General features: G+C 45.0%; 1 pseudogene; it reads right to left on the reverse strand.

Annotated features, from left to right (window-relative positions):
• Positions 1-461: 461 nt before the first annotated feature.
• LOC127191167 (39S ribosomal protein L13, mitochondrial-like) lies at positions 462-963 on the reverse strand (annotated as a pseudogene).
• Positions 964-21,749: the final 20,786 nt, after the last annotated feature.

A 21,749-nucleotide genomic window follows, 5' to 3' on the forward strand; every position in this document is an offset into this window, starting at 1 on the left:
ACACACACACACACACACACACACAACTTGCTCAGTTGATTCAGTGTTACTTGTGAGAACATGATTTCAGGGCTGGCCAGTTGGTATTGGATAGCCAATCAGTGGGCTTATCCCTGAGGAAGATTTTGTCTCCCATGCTTAGCCTTTCTTACTGCCTATGCAGTTAGTTTCTCCTTCTCCTTCTTCTTCTTCTCCTCCTCCCCTCCTCCTCCTCTCCTCTTCCTCTTCTTCTTCTCTTCCTCTTTGATAACCAAGTGAGCATTTTTATTAACATGTATAGCATTTAAAGCAGGTTACATAAGACACTTCTGTAAAATAGTATGTTTTACTGCAATGTCCCTCTGAGGCCTTGAGTGTTCCCCACAGTGAGCTCAAGTGTTGCTTTCTCTCTGTCCTGGGTCATAGGAATACTTCATGAAGCACTTAGTGTCTTGCTGTTCTTTTCAACCATTTCCATTCTCCTACATCTGAAAATCACCAGGTGGAGCCCACAACCTAAAGTGTCTAGTCCCTCTTGGGTGTACACGTCTACCTGTTTAGGTACTCTCCATGGCTGAGGAAGCCCTTCCACTAAATTCTTAAGGATATCTTCCGGAATATCCTCATCTGGAAAAAGATGCAACCTTTGCATCCTGGTTCTTCTGTGCAGGTTTTAGGTCAGCACGCTATAAGCGGCTAATTTCACAATCGCCACTGGGCCCCTCAGGTGGAGTTGCGCAGCTGTTACTTGTCTGAACCTACTTGGTTAGCCAGTATGTGTGGAGTACACTTTGATTCCCATTTGTTTCCAGGAAATGCAGTATGTCTTGTGTTGATTGTGACAACATGGTCTCCACAGTCACTCAGCTGATGGTACATGGGCTTAGGTAATCCCTGAAGTTTTCTTGATGCTATGACTGCAAGTTTGCCAGGGGCCTGCATCTTGCCATCCGAGAGATACCACATTCGAGCAAAAGTGGCCATTGCTGAAGAGCCTGAGAGGAGCTAGACGTGCTTCCTGGCTGACAGCGTCCTTTGGTTTCTCCCTGTGTGGTTCTTTATCTACTGGGGCCCCATGAGATCCCCCCATGTCTATTGGTCACGCCCTTGTTCGGGCCTTGCTTAGGCAGCCAAAATTGGAGCATGATGAGTGCAGCTTCTTGGCAATTTCCAGGAGACACAGTCCCACAGCAGATCCCTCACTCCTTTGGCTCTTACAGTCTTCCCAAGCCCCTTTCTTAGATGTTCTTGAGCCTTGGGTACAGAACAAAATGAACGAAAACCTTCGTTGTTATGACTGGATTTAGAATCTACTAGGAAACACACACTTCTGGGAGTGCCTGTGTGGGTGGGTGTTTCTAGAGAGGCTTCACTGAGGAAGGCACACCCACCAGCAGTGTCCGTGGTCCTTTCCGTGGACACGGGGAGGGGGTGCAGGGGGCGGACTGAATACAAAGGGGAAAGGAGAAACCCAGACAAAGGCCAGGATTCCCAGTTCTTTGCTTCGTGCTCTACCCGGTTTAGTGCCTGTGGCTAAAGTTGGTGGTCTGGTGGGGGCAGTGCTGACAGGGCCATCACACCCAATGCTGTCTCATCTGTTCCCATCTGCATTAGGTGTACATTTCAGCATAAGCTCAAGCTAGGGCAAAGTGTGTCTGTCCTTCTATCTCTGTTTATTTATCTGTTATCTTTCTTGACAGCCGTCAGGTCACATGGATGCCTCCAGTTCTAATCCCACAACATGGCTATGTATTGTTTCTATTTGCGGACTTACAAATCCTTTCTGCCTTCATCCTTACATCAGAGCCCTGGCCATCCTTGACCCTTGACCTCCCATGCTGGATGCTCCTTCCTTAATCTGCTTGATCACTGACACCCAACTCCTGCATGGGCCTTGCCACCAGATTCCTTTGAGCTGGGGCTCTCCACTAGCCAACTTCCCAGTGCAGGCTGATGGAAAACCCACCCTAGAAAAGCCATCTTTCAGTGCTGAACAGACTACATCCTGTTGAGCACCTATATTTTTTTTTAAATGGGCACCTTGTTGTACTGAGAATGCAATTCAGCCAACAAAGAGTTAGAAACCCAAGCTTTCTGATTTCCAGCTCCCCTAACCCCCAAATTCCTGGCCCCTTGAGCCATTGATGGAACCCATGCAAGATCTCTTCCTCAGTCTCAGCCTCAAACAAATTTATTTTGGAAAGTAAATGTAAGTCCACTTACCCATTCCAGAGTTATCTAAAGGCAGAAAACAAAACAAGAACACTATTTTTTCCAGCAGCTCAGAATTTTTTTTGTCTTCAGAGTACTCAAAAGCAGCTTTGTTTGGATATTTCAAACTTGGCACCAAGGGTGTGTAACCCTGAGTGAGGAATTGTGTGCGTCGCCTTGTTTGAGACATTTTGTTTTGAAATAACAAAGTTTTGGATGTTTAAAAATACCACACAGAGCAGACACAGTGGCTGTCTTCCTTTACCTTTGAAATGTGCTCTGCATTGCAAAGCTGGTCATTTTTCAGGGGCCTGGGTGCTTCATGGCACATACTTATCTGATTCGACCTGGGAATCTACTTAGTCACTTTTACCCAGTACATTTATGTGATGTCAGCATAACTCCCTCTTCTTTCATCCCTCCTTCCTTTATTTTTTTTTTAACAGACTTGTTTTATTGCATGTGTATGAATGCTTTGCCTGCATTATGCATGTACAATATGTTTGTGCCTTGTGCTTTAGGAGGTCAGAAGAGGGCATTGGATCCCTTGGGGCTGGAATTAGTTAAAATGTAGGTGCTGGGAATTGAACCGTGGTCTTTGGCAAGAGTAATAGTTTCTCTTAACCACTGAGCATTCTCTCCAGCCCCTCTGCTTTCTTCCTTGAGACAGGGGCTGATGTAGCCCAGGCTGGTTTTGAGGCTATAGCTGAGGGTGGCTCTACCCCGTGAGTGCTGAGACTGTAGGCATATGCCACCACACCTGCTTTACACAATGCTAGGAACTGAGCCCAGGGCTTCATCCACAATGTCCTCTGTCTGCCAAGCTGCAGTCACAGCCCTTCACTGGTTACTTCCAGTTCTTGACCTGGGCTTTGTGCATGGACTGAATACAGCCTGCATGTGTTTGCATTTTGTGCTTTTTAGTCTACAGTCTATCCTGATGAAGATGATGATGGTGATGATGTTGATGATGATGGTGATGATATTGATGATGATGGTGATGATATTGATGATGATGGTGATGATATTGATGATGATGGTGATGATGTTGATGATGATGGTGATGATGTTGATGATGATGGTGATGATGTTGATGATGATGGTGATGATGTTGATGATGGTGATGATGTTGATGATGATGGTGATGATATTGATGATAATGGTGATGATATTGATGATGATGGTGTGTGTGCATGTGCATGATTGTGTGTGGCTATCGGAACAATTTGTGGGAGGCAGTTCTTTCCTTCTACCATGTATATCCTAAGGACCCAAGTCAAGTCATCTATTCATTGAGCCATATAGCTTGCCTTAGGTTTACAATTTTAATTGTGGGATAAAATGAATTAAAAGAAGGCTAACATTTCATAATATGAGAAAAATCACATAGGATCCATATTTCTAGATCCATAATTATAGTTCTATCTGAAGACAGCCAGTGCTCATGTCATTGTCTAGGACCACTTTCATATGAGGATGATAAACAGCATGACAGACTCTACAACACACATGTCTAATACATTTATGATCTAGCTATTTATGGAAAGAGTTTGCTGTTGCTAAGTCTAAGGGAGAAGCACACCTTGTTTACTTTAAAGTTTGCTTATAACAGAAGGAAACCTTTGGAAAATATAGGTCTTAGATCATCCTTGATTGACTGGTGCAGAGCACAGAACAGGAATGTGTGCTAGGAGGGTAGATGGTCTTATGCAACACTCATTTCTTATCTCTTAGGTACTAGGCTCTGTATTAGCTGCTGTATACAAAAGGGGAAAGATGCAATTACATTTATACCTAGGTGGCTGTAAAGAAGAACTAAAAAGTATTAATTTGTAATTTTTAAAATAAAAATGTTAATTAATTTTTTAATATTTTTGAGAATATCACACAACATTTATATTATTTCCTCCCTCCTTCTTCCTCTATTTTTTGTGCATCCATGTGTTCATGAGTGTCTACAAGTACACATGTATGTATGCACATGGAAGCCAGAGGACAGCCTTGGGTGCCATGTCTCAGGTGCAGTCCACTTTTTTTTGTTTGAGACAGGGTCTCTTGATGATCTGGAACTGGCTAGGTAGGCTAGGGTGGCTGGTGAGCCCCAGGGATCCTCCTGTCCCTGCCTGCCCGGCACTGGGGTTACATGTGCACACCACCACACCTGCCTTTTTAAGTGGGTGCTGCAAAATCTGTGATTTTCTAAGCACCTGCTGGAGCCATTCCTCAGACCTCCCTCGAGGCAGAGAGTTTTAAAAACTAAGATACAGGCAAGGAGGACACAGAAGGAAAGCTGGACAAAGCCACTGAGCCAGGACAGGGAGAGACCCAACAGTATAGAGCTCACCCCCCCCCCCCCCCGTGCCCTGTGCATTTCTGCGCGGTCTGTTTCATCCTCACCGTGGCCTGGTATAGAGTTGGTTTGGAAACTGATTTCTGAGCTGAGTTCCCTGTTCTGAGGCCCCTGGAGTGTCTTGCTGTTTGTTCTCCCTTCTGTGTGAACACCTCTTCCAGGCCTGCATTGGCTTCTTTCTTATTACTGTCCAGCTCCCAACCTTGGGGGAACTCTCTCTTTGTTTTAAATATGTTTTAAATTTAGTTTTTGAGAATTTCATATGTGTATGCAATTCATTTGATCATAGCCCCTCCCACTCTCCCCCTTCAGCTCCTCCAAGACCCTTCCCCACCACATCCTCCTTATAACTTCATGTTTTCTTTCTCTTTATTTTAATAACTCATTGAATTAGTGCTGGTCATTTGTGCTTGAGTGTGGGGCCTTTGAAAGTGAGCGCCTGTGGCTCTGGTCCAATAAGGCTTTATTTAAGAGTGCTGTAATTTGAAATTTGCATAATTTATATGCTGCAACATGTTAGCCACCTTTTGATTTTGAAAAATCATTGGAAAATGTTTGTAGTTATACCAAGTCAGGGCTCAAACTTTGTAACTTTCTAATTCCTGTTCTGCCGTATTACCAGTCCTACTGTCATTTTTAAAATTTTGACAGTGCTGAACATGAGCTCACACTCTTGGAGTACTTTCCTTCCTTCTTAGGCCATGGCCACCTAGAAGGTAGAAACTCCATCTGACTTCTGCACCACTCCAGCTGCAGAGGCCACACAGTGCTTGATTAGAGCTTCCTTCTCATCCACCAAGACCCAGACTCCTTCCCACAGCTCTCTCCTTTTATTTTCTTCCCAAAATTTATAGTTTCCAAGTCACTGTTCACCTCAGGAGAAGAAGCTGGTAAATTTGGCATTTGGTTGAGATAGGGGTCCAGCTTCCAGTGGGAAGGGGCCTGATTTATTTTGCTTAATGCCAAATAAACAACACTTGTTCTTCATCCACCCCTCTGTCCACCCACCCATCCATTCACCTACTTACCCACCATCTACCCATCCATCCATCCACCCACCCACCTACCCATTTACCCATCTACTCACTCACCCCTCCATCCAACTACCCACTCATCCATCTACCCATCCACCCATCCACCAACTCACCCTTCCATCCATTCACCCACCTATCCACCCATCCACCCACCAACCCAACTATGCATTTACTCACACACCCATCTACCACCCACCTACTCACCCATTCATCCATCCACCTACCCATCCACCCATTCATCTACCCACCCATCCATTCACCTACTCACCCACCATCTACCCATCCATCCATCCATCCATCCACCCACCCACCCACCCACCCAACCACCCACCCACCCATCTACCCATCCACCCACCAACCCAACTATGCATTTACCTACCTATCCATTCACCTACCTATCCATCCACCCACCCATCTATCCATCCATCCATCCATCCATCCATCCACCCATCCACTCACCAACCCAACTAAACATTTACCCACACACCCATCCACCATCACCTACCAATCCATCCACCCACCTACCCATCCACCCATCCATCCACCAACCGTCCACTCACCTATTCACCCATCCATCCATCCAGCCTTCCCATCTGTCTACCTATGTATGTATGTATGTATGTATGTATGTATGTATGTATGTATCTATCATCTAGTATGCATACACATGTATGCATGCATGTGCACATGCATTGAGGAAAACTTGCTGGAGTCTGTTCTTTTCCCATCATGTGGAGTCTGGGGATTGAAATCAGGTAATTAGGCTTGGTGGCAAGTGCCTTTACTCACTGAGCCATCTAGTCTGCCCCAAGAGCTTGTTCTAATGCATGCATTTCACTCTAGGGATAAAGAAGAGATTCTCCATTCATAAATAGCATGAGACACTTGACTCTGTGTAGATGGGCCTGTTAACAGCAACAGACAAGTCAGTTATATGAAATCAATTTGGAGGAGGCAGACACTGCAGGCCATCAAAGGCCATAGCACTCATTTTAGAGACACAGTAGAGCTATGATAGGCAGGCTTTGTAAGGTCAAGAGGGCAAGGTGATTGTTCTGTTTGAATGACTTAGTACCTGTCAAGGGCAAAACCCTTCAGGTTGAAGACTGGGTGGGGTATAAGTGAACTGACTGATGGGAAATTAATGGATAGGGACCTTTTCCTGTTCATCAGGGAGGGGTGCATAATTGTTGAGGGTAGGAAAATACATGGCCATCCTTTTGAGGACCTATGAAGCTCAAGGTGTCAGGGTAGTGCTTGGAAATTTAGGTGTTATGATATATGAACACACTGGATGTATTTTGAATGCATGGATGATTTTATTTACATTTGATTTAGTGTCTCTCATAAACCAGGCTCTATGCTGCCTACTACGGACAGAAAGAGTGAGTGTAATTATGTTTTTTTTTTTATTGCCTATTGTATAATCCTATCAGAGTGATAAATGCTTGTTGGATGGCCTTATGCCCCAAGATGGATGAGATCTCTTATGGTGGGCTAGTGTGTTGTGCGGGGCAGGCACAGAAGGAGGGACAGTCATCCGTTCACTCACTCATCTGTCCATCCAGCATGCACTGAGGCGCTGTCCCATGCCAGGCAAGGCAATTTAACTTCATTGTTTTCAGTCAGTGGTTCTCAACTTTCCTAATGCCGTGACCCTTTAATACAGCTCCTCATGTTGTGGTGACCTCCAACCATAAAATTGTTTTTTAAATGTATTTTTGTTTTATGTTCATTGGCATTTTGCCTGCATGTATGACTGTGTGAGACCTGGAGTTACAGGCAGATGTGAGCTGCCATGTGGGTGCTGGGAATTGAACCCAGATCCTCTGGAAGAGCAGCCAGTGCTCTTAACCACTGAGTGATTTCTCTAACCCTCATAAAATTACTTTTACTGCTCCTTCCTAACTGTAACTTTCGTACTGTTAGGGATTGTAATATTAATATCTGATATGCAGAACAGCTGATAGGGGACCACCAAAAGGGTTGTGGCCCACAGGGTTGGGAACCACTGTCTAATTCAGGAGACGAGGAATAGGCATGGAACACAGCACTACATTGGAATCCAATATGAGATACCAATGTGTCTATGGCGGGTGGCATGCTGGACAAGAACAACAGCACTGAATCACATTTCTAGCCTGAGCATGGTCTAAATAGCCAGCAGGACTGTGGGAATATCCCACATTCTCACACAGGCATAGTGCGTCAGGGGACACTGGAGGGGCATTTGGAGGTCAGGGTGTGATGAATACGGGCTGAGAGGAGAGGAGATGAGGTGGTCCAGCCATGAGTCACTTTCTGGTTGATTTCCGTGTTAACAGATTTCTCTCAGAGAAGAGTCATCTCTGTATAGTTGCTTTCCTCTGCTGGGTCAGCACATCTACAGAGCACACTGGGGCTGAGTGCTCTAAGCCTAGTTTTGCACTAAATTTTAATCAGGCAGAACCATACATGATCCAGAGCCAGGTGAGTGCCATAAAAACAGGCAGGAGGACATGGAACAGTCTCTTAGCTCTTCTGGGCCAACTCTTTCTTTTTAAAACTTTCTAGTCTTTTTTCTTGGTATGGTGGGAATTTGGAAGTTTATTCATTTATCACATTTTGAGCAAATGCCTATAATATACCGTAAGAGCAAAACCACAGGGCTAGAGAGATGGCTCAGCTGTTAAGAGCATTGGCTGGTTTTGCAGAGGACCCAGATTCAGGTTCCAGCACCCACACTGCAGCTCACAGCCATCTGTGACTCCAGTTCTAGCACACGCTATGCCCTTTTCTGGCCTCTGAGGGAACTGCATGCACCTGGGGCATTGCTGTACATCCATACAAAACACCCACACACACGAGATTAAAAACACACATGTCTTTAGCTCCTTTTTGTTCTCCCACCCTCCACTCTTCCTAGTCCTCCCCACCTCCCCAGACACATTCTTCCTCTGTTCTGCTTCCAAGAAAACAGAAACAAAAACAAACAAACAAACACAGTCCACCCAGGGAACACAGCACAACAAGTTACTACAAGACCAAGTGCAAACCTGCATATGAAGACTGGATGAGGCAACTCAATAGGAGGAAAAGGGTCCAAGGAGTTCCACAAGAATACCAAGCTACACAGTCATAACATATATGCAGGGGACCTAGCTTAGAGAGGCAACAAGGCTGTGATAGGCAGGCTTTGTAAGGCCAGGAGGGCAAGGCAGTTGGTTAATTTGAATGATTTAATGCCCGCAGAGGGGCGAAACCCTGTAGGTTAAAGATTGGATGGGTACAAGTGACCTGACTTGTGACTGTCTGTGATTGTCCCTTCAGTCTCTGTGACCTTTATGAGTTGAATCTGTGGACAGTGTTCTTGTGGTGCCTTTCTCCCCTTTCTGTGGAGTTCCCCTGGCTCCACTAGTGTTTGGTTGAAAACACACAAACTGAGCCAAGTCGAAAGAAAGCAATGGCAGGAGCAACAACACCTTGAGCCAAAACCCAACAGAAGCAGCAGATGCACCCATGTGTGGAGTGTAAGGTATGTATCCTCACAGCTGTGCGTTCTAGGTTGAGCTTTGATTCAGCCATTTTCTTGCCGGCAGCCTTTGGAAAAGCTGTCTTAACCTTCCTGCTTGTTCATTTCCAAAATGGGAATTTTAGAAAAGGTACTTCACACCACTAAGGAATACCAGAGACAGAATAGAGGCTGCACAAAGCAGCCCAGCCCACAGAGCATCTTTACCATTGTTGTGATTGTAAGAGAGACACAGTCAGCGTGCAGCCAGTGTATACAGCTCGGGCACCTGGTGGAGGAAGGGGTTGACGGATGGTTTGCTACCAGTGGTGATGTTTGAATCGTATCTGGGGAAGAATTGGAATGATGATAGCTAAGATGCATGGGGTGCTGCCCACAGCCAGATGCTGATCTGAGAACGTAGCTCGGGTACCTAGTATTTCTTAGTTCTCATACGAACCCTCTGAAGTGCGTGCAAACGTCATCTTCATTACTGCAGATGATGGACACGTGGGACTTCACCCAGCAGAGAAGGGGACTTTGGGGAAGACACTTGGCGTAGCGGTGCTAATGGAATGGATCAAGATGAAAGTGCTGCAGATTGGTGGGGCTGAACGCAGTGTGTGCTCAGGCTGGGAGAAGAGGGATGTGTGGGCAGGGGATGTGGGGTGATGCCGGAGAAATCGGCAGGCCAGATTATCGCTGTCGTCTGGAAGATTTATTGAGCTCCCAACTGAATACAGTTCAGCACTGTCTCCTGCAAAGTTCCAGCAGTCTCTTTCCCAGCGTTCTGATCGGAAGCAGATGTCATGCGCTCTTACGTGCTCCTTGTGCAGAGAAGTACTCCAGCAGGTTCTTGGGAATAACTGAAGAAACTGGTCCATTAGAAAAAAAAAACTGGACCAACAGATAGATGTCTGACTCCTACAGTCTCTCTTCACATTATGTGGCTGAAGTGATTTTAAATCCACGGGTTCAGCATACATAAAGATGAGCTCATGTCTACACTTGGAAATGCCAGCCTGAAGGAGATTCGTCTCCATAGCGTGGCTTCTACAAGACTGGCTTTCCTCCTAGGCCTTGTTCTGTGCCTCCCCCTCCCCAACTTCCCCCAGGTGCTTTAGCCAAAGCACAGAAGGTGGCTGTGGGCCCCTAGAAAGGGAAAAGGGGAGCAGGATGGTTGCTGTCTGCCCCCAACAGCAGGTAGCATGCTTCCATTCCTTAGTGGCTTTTTATCCTCAGCAGGAAGTGTGCTTCTCTGAAACTGCCCATTTTCATATGTGGTGACTCTCTGTGTACCTGTTAACCACACACACACACACACACACACACATGAAAAACAAACAAACAAACAAACAAACAAAAAACCAAAAACCAGGTTGTGGCACCTACACTTAACCTTGCCAATAAGTAACTACAGAACAGAGACCCACCCCCTACTGTAGAAGGAAAACTATAGTCACCTTCAGAGCAGCAGAAAAATGGAGGGAGCAGAGACTCACCAGGTGGGACACCCTAAAACCCAAATAAAACACCCAAACCCCTTTAGAGTTGGTGTCTTTCAAGCTCTGGGTCAGTACGGCTTGCTGATAAAGTCTTTCACTCTGCACTGTGTTGTTTCCCATCCTTCAGTTCTCTAGCTGATGGGGGATAGGGACAATGTCCTGACTCAGTGTCGCTCCAGCCTCCTGAGAGATGTCTAAAAAACACCAAAGTCATTTGTGCCTGAGACACAAAAGCAAGCAGATGCAAACATTAAGCAAGCACTGGAATAAAGCACAAAAGTCCAAATGGTGTAAGGCAGGTGCTTGAAAGGTGCTGGGAGCTTCTAATTCTTAAGAATTGAAGGGCAGCAGACAAGGTGGGACACACACGCAAAGAACCCACGGTCTCTGGTTTGTGATGTAAGAATGACAGGTGGCTCATTACTATGCCCCTCCCTGTGCTGGTTAGTTTTGTTGTCTTCACACAGACTAGAATCACCTGAGAAGAGGGGACCTCAGTTGAGGAACTGCCTCCATCAGACTGTAAGGGTGTCAGGTGTGTGTGTGTGTGTGTGTGTGTGTGTGTGTGTGTGTGTGTGTATGTGTTAATTGCTAGTTGATATGGGGGCGTCTGGTCCACTATGGATAGTGCCATCCGTGGGCAGGTGGCCCTGGGATGTCTAAGAAGGTCGCTGAATAGGCTATGATGAGCAAGCCAGTAAGGAATGCAGTAAGGATCACTCCTTCATAGCCTGTGTTTCAGTTTCTGCCCCCTTGATTCCCCACCCCCATCCCTCCCTTCTGCCCTGGCTCCCATCCATGATGTACTACGACCCATAAGTCAAGTTGCTTTTGGTCAGTGTTTTATCACAGCAGCATAGAGAAGGCGAGGGATATTCATCCACCCTCACCCCACTCACAGAAGCATTGGGGACTTTCACCAAGAGCATGTGCTATTCTGTGAGGTGGGTCTTTAGACATGACCATCAGCTTTCTGATTGCCCTTCTCCTCTGTCTGTTTTTGAATATTGTTTCTGGGGTCCATACTAAAGCCAGGAGTACTTCGGTGGCTTGTTTACTTTAATTGGGAGCTGAGACCTGGACATTGAAGATGCCCTTGGACTTGCAGGAGACTTGGGAGGAAGGATGTGTGTTGTGTGGTTATTTTCTCCCAATTGAAACATTGCTTCCTAGAATGCAGCAGGTGAGTCAGAAGACCCACGAAGTGAGTAAAACTTAAAGGACACAGGAAGGTCAAGGAACTGAGGAGGCTCAGAAATGTACAAGATTCACCAGGCCCCCTTTGAAGGGTATAAAAGTAGTAAATACTTGCTGGGGGAGAGGAGACTCTTTGGTGGAGTTGCCTGTAAGTTGTGTGTGCGTGTGTGTGTGTGTGTGCACGCGCGCACGTGTACGTATTGCTAGTTGATATGGTTCACAGACCTTGAACCAGGCCAGTGACTCATTGCAATAAACATTTGTATGTAAAGCTGTTTGGGCAAAAATGTACACTGTGTAACACTGCAGTTTCCAATGCCACTATGACAAAGGAGTATGTGATGGAGAGGCAGGAGGGATGGAGGAACACAGCTGAACAGTGCTGAGCACGTGCAGTATAACTGGAGATACCACAGCTATGACAGGTGGGAGAGAAGGCTGCCATAGATGGAGGAACAGGTCTTTATCCAGTAGGGTTGGTGGCAGGATGGTATGCAGCAGCCTAAAGCCTGTAATGACTCATTCTCAGAACAAGCAGTCCGGCTACACAATCGCTCTGGCTCTGAGCAGCGACAGGGTGTTTGACAGGAAGAATGGTCCATTTACTGGACTGGACCTCCTTGAAAGACCTCCATGGTCCGTACTTCTCCCAGAGGCCATGCTGGTCATGGGCTATGCTTTGGCAGATGGTCACGTTGATGTCGTCCAAGGACTATAGTGCCACAGGAGACTTAACAGAGATCTATGGCACATGCTGATGATAGAGACCACGTGGATGTCTGTGGTTCATGCAGACATACAGTTGAGAAAGAGGAACATAGAAGGCTTCTATGGCAACCCCTACTTTCACCCCTCCCACCCACCCAAAAAAGTAACTGCCTAAAAAGGGAGCCAGCAAAGGGAACTCTTGAAAATTGTAATAGGGGTGCTGAAGTGTAGCTCTCTACAATTGATGAGTTTTGGCAGGGGAGCAGGTGGGGAAGACTCTGCTTTCCTTAGGGGGTGGGCCACTGGGAGTTTGGCCATGCTCCAGTGAGTATATGGACAACACAAAATGGACATTTTTTCTCTTATTTTTCTTTTAGGGAAAGGGTCACAAGGGATGGGGAGTGGACATGGGAAGACTGGAAGTAAACGTGATTGGGGTGCATGATGTGAAATTCCCAAATAATAAAAACATATTGGAAAAAAAGAGAATCACTTTTATGGCCTGGCTCTAGGATAACTTTCCAAATTTGCTCACTGCTCTTGAATAACCACTTTTCTCTCAGTCGTTTTTTTCTCTCTCGGCATCCTTGTTCTCTGTCACACTGGGTTCCTTACAACTTTTGGTGCGATGAATCTGTCTTGTTCTGGATAGGCCCTCTGTTGAGGATATCTGCTCTCCATCCTGACCATATTTTCATACCTTCAGTGTCAAACTCAAGACTCACATAATCTCTAAAGCTTTGTTTGAATTATTTATGACCATGGCTCTTATTAACAGAGGGATATTTCCTTTTATTAATCTGTGTCAAGTTGTTTGTTAGACAAATATACATATAGATTTTTTTTTAGCTTTTTGTTTTTTTATACGACTAGAATAATTTTTCTTTAGAGTGCATCACTTTAAATTTGATTCTATTTACTGTATTAGTTGAACACAAGTTAGGGTAGTTTTAAAAGGTAAGAGGAAAGAAGGATGATAGATTGTTTTGTTCTAGACATCTTTTTCACCTATAGTCCTTAGTCACCAGTCTTTTTAATAAAGTCAAATCCTAGATGAAGCATCATTACTTCTTTAACTGGTAATAATGCAGAGGATCAGAGAGGCTATATGTTGGCAAAACTACATAGTGCACTTGTCAGCCAGGAATAAGAACCAGATGTTGGAGAACTGACTTGTGGATGCCCACAGCAGGTAGGGGAGATGACATGAATTGGCTGCCCCTGAAATGACTCAGAATATAAAACAGTTACCTGCACTTAGTGCTTCCGTGAACAGTAGGTGATTTGGAACTGCTGAGCCACTGGACAAGATTGGCTTTTGGGGTAGGAGCTGAGAAGAGGGCTCATGCCAGGATGGGAGTGGGTCTCACGCTCAATTAGGGATGAGACTGGCCAGAATCCAGAGCTTGACTCAGAGATGAGCCCTTATCATCCAATAAGACTCTCCCTAGAACTACAAGGCCAAGGCATGCTTATGTTTTTACTGTATGGGATGAGATAAAAAGACCAAAGGATGCAGGAGCTAGAAATAGCCTGTGTAAGTGTCTGAGAAGCGGCGGTGTGTGTCTTCAGGCAGCTCTCCAAGTGCTTTGAATTGTTCAGTGAATCCAACAGTGTGCTGCAGGAGCTCCTTCTAATACAGGGGAGAAGGATGAATTAGAAATCACCCTGAGGGCTCCTTCTTAGCTCCCTATGTGTTAACTTAAAAAACTCAGCCTAATTGAGGTTATCATTAGCTTCTCTGGAATGTTCTGAGACCCATGAATGTATATCCAGTTTATTTATTTTACTTTTATGTGCCTCTGTGTATACCTGTGTACCACATGTGTGTCTGATACCATTGTAGGCTACAAGAAGATATTGGATTCCCCTGAATCTGGGGCTAAGGATGCTTGTAAGCTGCCATGTGGGTGCTGGAAATCAAACCTAGGTCCTCTAGGGGCACAACTAGTGCTCTTAACTACTGAGCTGTCTCTCCACCATCTATCTATCTATCTATCTATCTATCTATCTATCTATCTATCTATCTATCTATCTATCTATCTCCATGTTGACAGCATCTGATGGTCAAGGATACTCTTAGATGTCATTATCTCACCATTGTACACAGCATATGACTTGTGCCATCTGGTTTGATGACCACAGTGCTGAGAGTCTGCACTGTGGAGGCCACAGGAGTTCTTCAAAAACTGGAATTCTGGAGACATTGAAAGGGCTGGGATGGAGGATGACAGTGGGAGTTAGGGAAACAGAAGGAGCAGGCATTTAGTGTCTCCTACATGATAATTTGTCTGCTGTCCAAATCATACCTCTTAAATCATTCTAAGGCTTCCTTGCCTCCTGTTTCTGTCCTTTTGGCCCCATCCCATGCCTGATACCAGAGAGAGGTAAGGTAACAGGAGCCAAGGCCCCGGGGTTGAGAAATATATGATGAACTATAATTGTCCTTCCCTTTCCCCAAGTTTATGACTCATTTCCAGCAGTAACAGTAGCTGTTGATTTCAGTCTGCCCCAGAGCTTATTGTGTAGCCACGGGTGACGCTGAATTTTTGATCCTCTTGACTTTACCTCCCGAATGCTGGGATTATAGGTGCATGCCCAGGGCTGCTGGAAGGCCACCTCCCGAGCTACATCCCCTGTTCATTTTCTCTTGATCATAGCAGTTGCAGGGACGAACGAAACTGACTATGTTTGTATCCAATCCAGGATATTTCCCACTTCCAGTTCATTCTAGGTCTAGGATTATGGAAAAATGACTTTTTGATCAAGCAGTTCCAATAGAAGTTCACACGGAGAATGGAAGGCACATGGAATTCCCTACCACCACGGAGCTCTGTACTGTCTGACCTGACGAGGTCTCTTTCCCGTTCATTCCTTGACAGATCGCTGACCTGGTCTTTATCTGGGGTAGCATCTTCAGGAATGATCTAATTTGGAACACTTTGTTGCTGTGGGTGCCAGGGGAAGTAGCTCTTTGTTTATCGTCCTTGATTTGAATGTTGAACTTCTTTCTTCATTGGTCAGGGGCAAAGGTCCTTCTGTTGCCCCTCCTTTCCTTACCAGTGGGAACCCCCTCTATGGCACACTGGGCAATACTTTATACTGTGAAAAGAAACACACACACACACACACACACACACACACACACACACACACACACATCAATTCACAAACAGTTAAGGGAAATAGTAACAACATATTGACACTGCGTTGGATTTTCATATGTATTGGATTTAATACTCACTTTTGCTGCATCACAGTAATTTTACTGTGCCAAGGGAGCCAAAGATGAGAGAATTTAGTCTATCTACTAAGAATGCTTCCATAGCACATGGGGGAGACAAGTTTTGAGCCAAGCGTTTTATTCAGGTGTGGTTCAGAATCCAAGACATTTCTCCTCTGTTGCTGCAGCCAATCCACACAGATTAGCTTATAAATACATATGCTTTTCATATTCTTGATAATATTATGAATTGCATCTCTTATTGGTGCCCATAAAACAACTTGAATAGAGCAGAATTCACTGGGTTTACTTCAAAGCCATCCCTTCTGTTTCCTTAACTTAGTGTAAAGGTATCACACTTTTCCAGCCATCCTAAGAGTGTGTGTCAGTTTCAGCGCCATTGATAATTGGCAACAGTTACTTCTTACTTGTGCCTTGTAGATTAGTGAGAGGGATCTGTGACCTCTACCTGCTAAATGTGAGCGGGGTCCCCGTCTTCCTAGTCACGATGGAGTGGTTTGAATTGGAGACCGTTTATCACCTTCCGAAGAGGCTGAGGTGGGAAATGCTGTCTCCTGGCTTCTTCCCTAGCCCTTCCCGGTCCTGGCTTGTGGGCTGTCCACCTAAGTGAAACTCAGGGAAGGAATCTGAGAAGGGTGTCTTCCCCTCCAAGCTTGTCCAGAGGCACAGAAGCAAGGAGGCATCCAACTTTCATCTGAGGGGGGCATCTGCAAATGGTAGGGTTTCATTCAACTGAAAATGAACTTGCAAAACTCTCCGATGAACCAATGAGATCTTGCAGATTTCAGGAGCCCCCTGTTCTTGGCTTGCTAGGGCACAGGCTATTTTTGTCATTTGCTTAAGGGACCTAACAAGTGTAAAATTGTCCGTTCTGCTTTTTATGTCCATGCCAGGAAAACAATTATCTTCTGGGGAAAATATAGCAGTAAGGTACTCCCTCTCTCACCCTCCCCCTTCTCGCTCTCCTTCTGTTTGCAGTCCTGAGGCTTCTCTCTAGGTCCCTGAGAATGCTAGTTTATAGCCCCAGCCACCAAGACAATACTTTTTATTTTATGTGCATGTGAACATGCTCTTTGATGGCTGGTGCCCCCTTGTCTTCCCTGTCTTAATTTTTGAGACAGAGTCTCTGACTCTAGCATTTACTAACTGGCTAGACTGGTTGCCACCAAGAAGCTTCCGGAATCCACCTGTCTCTGTCTCCCACTCCCCGAGGGTTAGATTTACAGGCATGTTTGACTACATGTGGCTTTCCACAGCCCTTTTACTTTTTTTATTTTTTATTTTTATTTTGAGACCTAGTCTCACTAAATTGCCCAAGCTGGCTTTGAACTCATTCCACAGCCCATGAAATTCTTGCATTTGTTATCCTCCTGCCTCAGCCTCTTGACCAGCTGGCTTGCAACACCAGGTCACAGACTGTATTGATATCTCTTGAAGGCCATGGGGGCACGGACTTGCTTTATATAACTTCAGGAAACAGAGTATTTTCTTCCTTTCCCACACAAAGGCAATGGTCGCTCAGAGGCATGGGTCACACAGTAGCTAGCCAGGCTAGGCTCCCAGGGACTTAAACACTGGTCTTCTACACGCTGAAGTAGAGGCCTTCTTTCCCACTTCACAGCAAGCCTCCAGCTTCTTACTGCAGACCTTCTGCATCTCTCCATCTTGGCTTTGTTGCCAGTGAACTCTGGGTAATTGAGGGGCCTTGGGCAGCAATCATTGTCTTTATATCCCTTATTTGATTATTGTTCCTCTTGTAGGCGAGATTACTTTTCATCTTTCTGGTTTTTTGCTTGAAACACTTCAAGAATATGTGTTTGGGGTTTTTATTGCAATTGACCTCTGATTCTCCCAAGTTTTGGAGTTTAGATTATAAATAGATGGCTGCCAGTGTTATTCAATTGTCAGTTCTTTATTTAGCTAACGAGCTCCTTGCTGTGGTTGGATTTTATTTGGACATTCACTTGCTGTGTGCTGCCTTGTCTTGGGTGTGTGTTCCATATACCCAGAGGCCAGGCTCGGCCAGGCAGAGCCAATTCTTTCCTTCTCCTCTTTTACTGCCATGTGCAATTATCTCCTTGGCACACCTGACTTCATTTTCTTATCACACCTCTAATCTTTCCTTCATCTCTCTTTCTTACAGCAGCTACACGGAGGCTGGAGGGCTTGGAGGAGTTGGTTCTCTTCCTCCTCCTGTTGATCCACTGTCTCAGGGACATCAGGTTTGGTGGCAGCAGTAGCCTTTACCCACTGACCCTCCCATTGGCCCCCCTTCCTTTCTTTAAGCAGGCCAGGGCTCGAGCATTGCTCTTGACTTGTGCAGTTCTTTTCTGATTAATCTTGTGGTTTCTAGTTACCCTCTTTTTTTTTTTTTTTTTTTTTTTTCGAGACAGGGTTTCTCTGTGTAGCCTTGGCCATCCTGGACTCACTTTGTAGACCAGGCTGGCCTCGAACTCACAGCGATCCGCCTGCCTCTGTCTAGTTACCCTCTTATCAGTGCAATCTTCATAAAGTGATGGGGTTATTCTATTTACTGCTGTTAAACCAACAGACGATTGACAGGCCACGAGGAATCATTTCAGTAGGATCATCTGGAATTTGGCCTCTGTTCGCCAGATCTACCCAGCCTTTCACTATTCTGCTACAAGCCCTCTGACAGCATTAGGCACTTCAAGCAACTTTTGTTTTCCGGACCGCCTTGTTCTCTCACTTGGTGTTTTCTTAAATCTTGTCTTCTCAGTCTGCATTGTAGTTCACAAGCCCTGAAGTCATCATCTGAAGTGTTTCCATGTGTGATGCTTTCTCGAAATCTTTCGGTGTAAATTGATTTATGCAATCTGTTGGGCTCATTTGCATACAGTGCCCATATCTTATTTGTGTGCATATGTGTAAATGTATACGCCTGTGAGTGTGGAGGCCAGAAGTCACCATTGAATGTCTTCATCCATCACTTTCCACCTTATAGTTTGAGAGAGGATCTCTTGTTGACCCCAGAGCTCATTGATTTGGGAAGATTATTTGGTCAGTCATTCCATGGGATCATTCTGGATTCTTTTGTCTTTCTGCCTGACCCCTTTCCAGTGCTGGGATTATAGTCAGGTCCTGTGGTACTTTATTTTTCACATGGATGTCGGGGACTGGATGCTTGTTTGGCAAGCATTTGACTGAGCTGTCCTCAGCCACTTGGCTTTGTTTGGGGTCTCTCATTGGCACTGAGCTTGCTGAATAGGCTAGGCTGACTGGGCAGTAAGGCCCAGGGCTAATTTGTCTCAGTCTCTTCAGCTTTGGGATTACAATGTGTGCCACCATGCTCAGTTTTCTTTGCTTTATTTTTTACATGGTTTCTGGTGTGTGTGTGTGTGTGTGTGTGTGTGTGTGTGTGTGTGTGTGTGTGTGTGTAACTCAGTCCTTCATGCCTATAAAGTAGGAACTTCATCCACTAGCTTATCTCCCAGGCCCCCTCATCTGTTATTGTGTTCATCCTACAGAAAAGCTACCATTGGCCTTTGTTTAACTATCTATTTTCCCCATGAGTTTGTAGACTCCTCAGAGGTTGGGGAGTAATGGCTGCAGAAACCGTAAAGTACCACAGGATACCTGTAATGTTTCCATACACTTGTCATTGCATTCATGGATTTCATGTAGTCCTGGCTGGTGTAGAAATGGATTTGTAGAAGAACTCATAAAGATCTTCCTGCCTTAGCATCTGGAGGGCTGAAATGAAAGGTACGTGTCACCACGCCCAGAACATAGTGGCATAGTGGAGTTTTATTCAGTCAAAAAGAAGTATAAAATTATGTCCTTCAGAAAAATGGTTGGGCCTAGAATCATCATGCTAAAAGAAATAAAGCTGCCTTAGACAAACACCACATTTCCTTTCCTTTGTAGACGCTTGTCTGTCTGTCTATCCGCCTATGTACCTGTTTTATGTATTTCTTGATATTTGTGTACGTCAAAGTAGAAGTGAGACTATCAGGGAGGGGTGGTGGAGATCAGAGGACAGGAGAGCAAGCAAAAATAACAGGTGGGTATGAGCAAAGCACCTGATGTACATGTGTAAAAATGTCATAATGAAACCCATTGTTTTAATACATGCTAATCAAAAACTAAGAGCCAAATAAAACACATATAGACAGTATTTTATATCTACACAGAACAGAATGCAATAGAATACAAAAATTGAATTTCTCAAGTGGAACAGGACAGTCAGGACTTCCTATTAATAGCAGTACTTACAGTCCAATAGTGTGTATGCTAAGTGTGTAGTTCACTGCCTATTTTGGTAGATAATCCCAGGAGGTCCAGAGGAGGAGTGTGGCTTTCAGAGGGAGTCTAGCATGGTCCTGAGAAGCATCCTCCCCTGGTGGCAAGAGGCCAGGTAGAACACTCACACAGAAATCCAGAGCCAGACTGAATGTAGAAAAGGGAGAGTGGTCCCATGTGGTGGCTGGTATGAGGCACACTGACAATGTCACATTCCAGGGCCTCCCTCTTGTCTCCTTTTGTTCCTTCACTTCTACATTGTAGTGGACCAGCTGTCCCTCAGTGTCTGTGGGGATTGGCTCCAGGACTTTTCAAGATTGCTAGAATCTTTGGATGCTCAAGGGTCTTCTGTGACATGGACTTGTATTTGCATATGACTTGTGTATCTTCAGCTCTTCAAAGCATCTCTTGTCTTACTCAGTATTAGAAATGCGCAAATAGTTACATCCTATAAGTTAGGGAAGAGTGCCAATGGAGAAAGTCTGAACATACCCAGCAGACTTGCAGGTTTCCCTGTTAATATTTTCTGTTCCCACTCTCTTGAGTCTCAGGATGCCACACCCTCCATGTACCAACTGGAATATTTAGAAGTCAGAAAAGACAGAGTCTCCATTATCATCTACTGAGAATTGTGTGAAACTGGGAGCTGAGCACTTTGACTTTATGCCCCACTTCCACATGTGAGATTCCCCATGCTCCCCATGACTACCCTGTCATTCATGAAGTTCAACCTCTTCTCTGTACAGTTTCATGATGAGCTTTCTTGAGGGAAGCCCCAGACAGAAGGTTGTTTTCCTGATATCCATGTTCAGATGGAGCCAAGGATGACCTTTTAGTTCATGATCAACCCCAACTTCTAATATTGCCAACATACATTCTAGCCTGGAGAGATTTCAGAGAAGCCTTCCTTGGTCAATCAGCGCATTTGCTATTAAGGAAAGAGCCCAAGGCACTTAGCTAGAGTCATTATTAGCTCCAGTGGGGTTGAAGGTCCAGTAGGGCCTTAAGGACGCAGAGACAACCACTGGAAATCATCGGGCAATGTACTCGCTCAAGTTCCCTTTTGGAATTTTGCCAGTAAGCATGTTGCAACTCTTCTTCCTTGATTTTCCTTTTCCATCAAAGGAGCTGATAACTATTTAAAAGAGTCATTCTCAAACTTAAATGTGCACAGGATGCACTGATGATCTTGCTATGATGAAGGTTGGATTCTGTTAGTCTATGCTGAGATCTGATCACCTTTCTACTAGCCTGTCAGGTGATGGCCAGGGCTGGTCCAAGGGCAGCACTTTGAATGACAAGAATTTAATTCCTACCTGACACTCACCAGCTGGTCTGCTTTCACAAAGAGTGATCAAGCACACATGTTTAGATATATTGGTAGAAATATTGACAACAATATGAATTTGAGCAGCCTATGACCTGAGTGATAGACTGTATTATCAAATGAATTTGGATTTTAAAGACATGAGAAAAATGCTTCAGTATTTTGGGCGACATATCACTTGACCCATTACCCAGCCAAAGTGGTTGGTGGTTTGAATGAGAATTGTCTTCTATAGTCTTGGGAATATGAACACTTCATCCCAGTAGGTGGTGATGTTTGAGGATAGTTAGGTGGTGCAGCCTTGTTGAAGAAAGTATATCACTGGGCGTGGGCTCTAAGTATGTGTACTCTAACCCCACTTCCTGTTTGCTCTCTCCATTTCATACGTTCATTAGAAGATGTGAGCTCTCAGTTTCTTGTTTCTCTTGCCATGCTTTCCTG

Source organism: Acomys russatus, chromosome 6 (assembly GCF_903995435.1).
Source record: "Acomys russatus chromosome 6, mAcoRus1.1, whole genome shotgun sequence".
Taxonomy (NCBI): Eukaryota; Metazoa; Chordata; class Mammalia; order Rodentia; family Muridae; genus Acomys; species Acomys russatus.